This window comes from Nuphar pumila, chromosome 3 (genome assembly GCF_984573655.1).
Source record: "Nuphar pumila chromosome 3, dmNupPumi1.hap1.1, whole genome shotgun sequence".
NCBI classification, from domain to species: Eukaryota; Viridiplantae; Streptophyta; class Magnoliopsida; order Nymphaeales; family Nymphaeaceae; genus Nuphar; species Nuphar pumila.
In genome coordinates, this window is record NC_143251.1 from 7,437,112 (window position 1) to 7,443,506 (window position 6,395).

Sequence of the window (6,395 nt, forward strand, 5' to 3'; positions counted from 1 at the left end):
GAGGAATGTGATAAGGTATCTATTAAAAAACATTGCATATTTACATTTACGTTTACACTATATATGATGTATACTTATGTCTTGTAATTCCTCTCAAATGGGGCAATCATCATTGTGTTCTATGAGAGGTAACCATGAAAAAATAAGAATTAAGGCTCCATAATTTTACGAAGATTACATAGAATGCAAATAATGACATAAAAAATACAATACAAACACATTACTTATTCAATAATATATTTATTTTTCTCTCATATTATGTATGATTAATATTGGGTTTCAGGTTAAATTTTTTGTAGAGTGTTTTGGCTATGATGCTCAATCTAATTGGATGGTTTGTCTTGTGAATGGTATTCTTCAACAAGATGAGTAATTACTTTGCAATTGTGTCTAAAATCAATATATATATATATATATATATATATATATATATGTACATATTGTTGATATTATATATGATTGGTACAAGATTGATTATGGTATATTTGTGCTGATATACATGCTATACTTTGTAAAAAACATGAAATTTGATTTCATGCAGGTACTTGTATATTTGAACTCTCTTAGATATTTGCAAATCCACTTCACATCATTCTAATGCTATTTCTCTGTATTAGAGAGAAATCTGCTCACAACTCTAACTACATGAACAATATCTAGTCTAGTAAAAACCATTGGATATATTAAAATTCCTTCTACAGATGCATAGGAAATACATGACATATATTTCTTCTTCTTTTCAGTAGAAGGGCATTGCATCTTGTCAAATTTAAAGTGATTGGCGCGAGAACTAACCACTGAATTTGCATTTTACATATTGAATCACTCAAGTATTCATTCAATATATTTTTCTTGTGGCAACCATAACTTCTTGACTTTCCTGTCATGAATGATCTGCATGCCCAAAATCTGGCATGCTGACCCTAAGTACTTTATGTCAAATGACTTGAATAAATTATGTTTCAACTCAAAAAGCATTTGTTTATCCTATCCAAGTATGAGCATATTATCTATATACATTAGAAGATAATAAACTTTGCACTTGAGAAATTCTTGATATAGACACATAGATCCACAAAGTCTTCTAAAAATCATGATAAATCATAAAGGAATCAAATTTCTTATACCACTTCCTGGGTGCATGTTTAACTCGTAGATACTCTTTTTCAATTTGCAAACCATGTGCTCTTTTCCTTTCACTTCAAAACTTAGTGGTTGTTCTATGTAGATCTCTTCCTCCAAATCACCATGAAGGAAGGCAATCTTTATATCAAGTTGTTCAAGCTCAAGATCTGTTCTAGCTGTCAATCCCAAGGCTACTCGATCTTCACCACTGTAAAAAAGATCTCATCAAAATGAATTCCATGTTTCTGACTAAGACCTTTTATCATAATTCTTGCTTTGTGCTTAAATATGTTTTCATTTCTATCCATTTTTCAACTTGTACACCCATTTATTCTTCAATGCTTTTGCATCTTTAGGAAGCTCCACTAGCTCATAAGTGTTATTCTTCTATTAGGAACTTATCTCTTCTTGCATTGCCTTGACCCATTAGTCCTTGTCTTTATGAGTTTGTACTTCCTCAAAATTCTCTGGCTCTCCCTTTTTGTCAACATAATATACTCATAATTGGGGTATCTGAACGAAGGTCGATGCTTTCTTGTAGAGCTTCTAAACTCATGTTCTGAGGATGCTCTTGTTGCTCAGGAGCATATAGATGTGACTCATCATCCATCCTTGGAGTCTCATTTCTATCATATCCATTTTGGGTATCTTTCTCATTTTTATGACAAGTGGTAATGAAGTAGAAACATATGTAAGATCCACAACATCATTAACAAAATGTATGATCCTCATGAAAGGTTATATCTCTATGTTTGACAATCTTTTTCCTTACTGGATCTCATAATATGTAACCAAATTGTTCATCTACATAGCCTACAAAGATGTATGAGGCTACTTTGTCATTATGTTTTTGTCTCAAATCTCTAGAAACATCTGAAAATGATTTGCACCCAAACACCTTTAGATGAGAATATGATGAATCCTTCTTAATCCATATCCTTTTTGGAATATCCAATCCCAAAGAAACTGATGGGAACTTATTAATCAAGTAACATGTTGTGCGGGATGCTTCACCCCAAAAGTTTTTAGGTAGTTTTGACATCTTAAGCCTACATCTCACTTTCCCTATAATAGTGTGATTCATCCTTTTAATCATCCCATTCTGTTGTAGGGTACCAAGTACGATCTTTTCATGATGTATGCCTCGATCTACACAATAGGCATCAAATTCCCTAGAAGTATATTCTCCACCATTATCAATACAAAGACATTTTAATTGTTTTCTAGTATTTCTCTTAACCATAACATGAAACTGTTGAAAATATGTGATCCTTTGTCCTAAAAAAGTACATAACAATGAATGTGATAAAATGTGTTCCCCTCTAAGGTCTCCACCTTAAAAACACCACATACATCATAATAAATGAGATCCAATGTGTTATTTTTCTTTTCTGATGTCTTCTAAAAAGACACCTTATGATGTTTTCCATACAAACAAAACTCACAAAGGTTATATATCACTACTTTTGCAAAGGAAATGAAGGACTTCTTTCTTAAACTTCGTAAACCTCTCACTCATGTGTCCAAGCCTCTTGTGCCACATGTCCAGAGAATAATCATTTTGAATTACATTGAAGCTACTCTTGCACACCTTTGCATGTCTTATAAAGGGTACAACATCCTTTTCTTCTGGCTACAACTAGTGATCCTTTGGTCAGCTTTCATTTTTTATTTTCAAAGTAGTTTTCAAATCTTTGTTTGTCTAGAGCAACAACAAAAATTAAATTCAGAAGCAAATCAGAAATATGACACACGTCTTTCATAACCAATGTACATCCGACATCTATTTGTATGCATATATCACCTATTCCTACAATCTTGGATTTACAAGTATTTCTCATCCTCATTGTCCCAAAGTCTCATGCTTTGTAAGGGGTAAAGAACTCCTTGTTTGAGGTAGCATGATATGAGGCTCATGTACCCACTACCCATTCAATGTTTTAGTGATTTGCAACATGCAGACATTTTTCTTCACCAAATGAGAGTATTACTACTTCATTAGATACTATAATTACTTCATTAAATACTATAACTGTAGTGTTCTTATCTTCCTCTTTCTTTTGATTTTTGCCATTTTTTTGTTCTCCAAGCTAGATCCTATAATTCATTTTCATGCGACCTTCTTTACTACAATGAAAGCAAGCTCTTCTTTTGGACTTCAATCCGCCCTTGGATTTACTATGTCTCCTCAAATGACATCGATCATGACTTCTTCCCATGTTCTTTGTGACTCGGGCATGTATATCATTTGTCCTGATTTTTTTCACCTTATTTCTTCCTTGAACAAGCTACCAATGATGGTACTCATAGTTACCATTCAGTTTGGTGCAGAGTTATTGACAGATGCAACCAAGGCCTCCTAAAGCCTGGACCTCATCATCCAAATAGCTCTTCATTTCTGCCAATTGGTTGGCTATACTTTGAAATCTGTTCAAGTATTCTGCAATACTATTGCCTTCTCTGAATTTCAAATTCACCATTTTTTTAATCAAAAACGCCTTTTGAGTTGCAGTTTTTTGCTCATACAATGATTCCAACTTCTTCTATAGGGTGTGGGCATTTGTTTCATTAGCCACGTGATGAAACACACTATCATCTAACCATTGTCTAATTGTGCCTACAAATTTTTTGTTCAATTTGTTTAACGCAACATATATTTTGTTTTTGGGTTTGGCTCCATCCCTTTCAATAGGATCATACAAATCTTTACAGAACAAAATATCTTTCATATTTTGTTTTTAAATTTACAGGTTATTATTGTTTAACTTAATCACAGTACTTTATGATCCGTCCATTTTAATTTACACACTAGCACCTAAACACCAATACAATCAAACTCTGATACCACTTATTAGGTTGTACAATGAAAGAAAACCAGATATCCGTGCAATGTACTTGTGTGTCACAAACAACCCGAGAACAACCACACACCAAATTTGATGGAAACTTAAAATAAATAAAAACAAGAAACAATAGCATAAACCATAGAACACTAGATACAATGTTATACAAACAAAACCTAAGAATGAAATCCACTATATAAAATAGTTCATACACATATCTTCTCAAGTTTTTGCCCAAAACTTGAGGAATACAAGCATATGTTACTTGCATTTGGGTGAAATAACTCAAATCCTCACCATACAAATGGTGGAATACCTCCTCCTTTGCTAGCCTCTCTCTCCAATGAAACCTCGGCTCAGCAAGGTCGACAGACCCTCATTTGCAAAAGCTAGCCGACTGCACCCACTCCAATTCAACAAGGTTGGATGAAAAAAAAACTTGACTCATCAAAAAAAGGCCGGTAATAGGGCAGACGCCACCACCTCCAACTGAAACAATGTCTGACAACATGAGACACTGATGGGAGAGGCTCGACAGTCCCAGGAGCTCATCCTCAATGGAAGTCTCTTCTCTGACAATGGTGAGGTCACACAATGAGCTCCTCACAGTGATGACCCACGACATGATGACGAAGTCCTGGATGACACTACATCACGCCAAAAACCTACGCAGCGGTGACCCACAACACAACGACGTAGTCTTGCAAAACAGAGACAACAAGTGAGAGAGCTTCTATGCGTGAGAGAGAGAGAGAGCAAGTGGTGTGAGGGAGAGGAGAGAAAAAGAAGGTTTTCATTGTTCGGGCTGGACCCATATTGGATCTTGATCCAATATTAGCCAAACACTTTATTCTATCACATACACGTGATGGACTCTAGTGTTGTGTTGTAAACCTAGCCCTCTAGTCAAAGATAACCTTTGCAAGTGCTATATTTGAATGGAGGTGCTACAAGGAATCTAAGCCTTTGTTTGGTAAGTGGAGACTAGTAGGTTTGGTTGCTTGTGGGGTACTATACAAATGAGATTCACTTTTTAGATCTCATGAGAATTCCAATGTCATGAGATCTCTCAAGATTCGAGTTTTCACACAAATGAGGTTCACTTTCTCATGAGAATACCTTTTTACGTTTGATTTCTTTTGCAAAAAAAAAAAAGAGATTCACTTTCTAAAGTGTATGAGAAAGTGAATCTCATGTGATCAAACTAAAACTTAGGATTTTTGGAATTGCTGCCCATCTCTCCTGTTTGGTGTGACAGTCAGCATGGGAGGAAAGAATCAGAGGGGAGACGGGATCAAATTTGGCATTCTGTCACCATTGTAAAGTCTGGATTCCAACATCTTCTTGTCAAGGATGTCGTGAAATCCACTCCAATTACCCTGTTTCCATCACTGTCATCATCGCCGCTCAGATATCCCTCCCAACACTAGCTCCCAAACAGATCCTACAGGATGAAGCAAATTCTAGATTAGTTTTTTATGACGAGGAACCATCATCAAAGCGAGGAAAACCCTGGGTGGGCTGAGGACATAGCGATAGAAGTTTTACAATACAAAGCAACAACAACCACTATCTCGTGAGAAATTCCAATTTCTTTTATGTTTCTGACATTTTATTAGCAAATTATTGGCTGAAATAAATTAACATATAAATAGAATAGAAATATAAAAATTAAAAGGCTATTTTCTTCTAATTTAAAGTTGACAAAAATGTAAATATCATGATAAGTTTGTAATATTTTAAATATATAAATATAATGATGTTTTGATCCTTTAAAAGAGCTGGCAAAATATCATGATGTTTTGTGTTACTCTTGAAAATTAAGCAGCAGTTATCACTATAGTTGAAGGAAATAATCAAGCTGGGAAATAACCTCATGGGATTTGATCTCAGGACCCCTTAGTTATCAACTTGTGATAATGTGATCTAATCATCCTGCTATTGCATTCAATCATGGCAAGCTTAACTCGTAGGACACTTTTGGAAGCTATAAAGATGTAGGAAAAGTGATGCAAAATATAAAATCTGTATGAATTTTCCAACCCTTCCAAACAAGAGAGACTTTTTAGCTGAGAGAGTTTTGCTAATAAGAAATATTCCTCTATGAGGTGGAGGAATGTTTTCTACCAAGAGAAAATTTATTTTTACACTTTCCACCACCCATCTCACCATATCTCATCACCACCCACCATTTCACTATCACCACCAAAATCCAATGACTTAGATTTGACTGTCTAAGTTCCATGAGTGACTTGGTACGTGGAGCTCAAGTGACCGTCTAGATCAAATGTTCACCTCAATCTCATGTTTGAGGAGCAAGAGATTATTGCTCTAATTATTGTGGTCCACTCACCATTTCTTTTTTTAAAACCACGCAGGAAAACACTCACGCAAAACTGAGTCACCCAATGGACCCACATCCCTGTG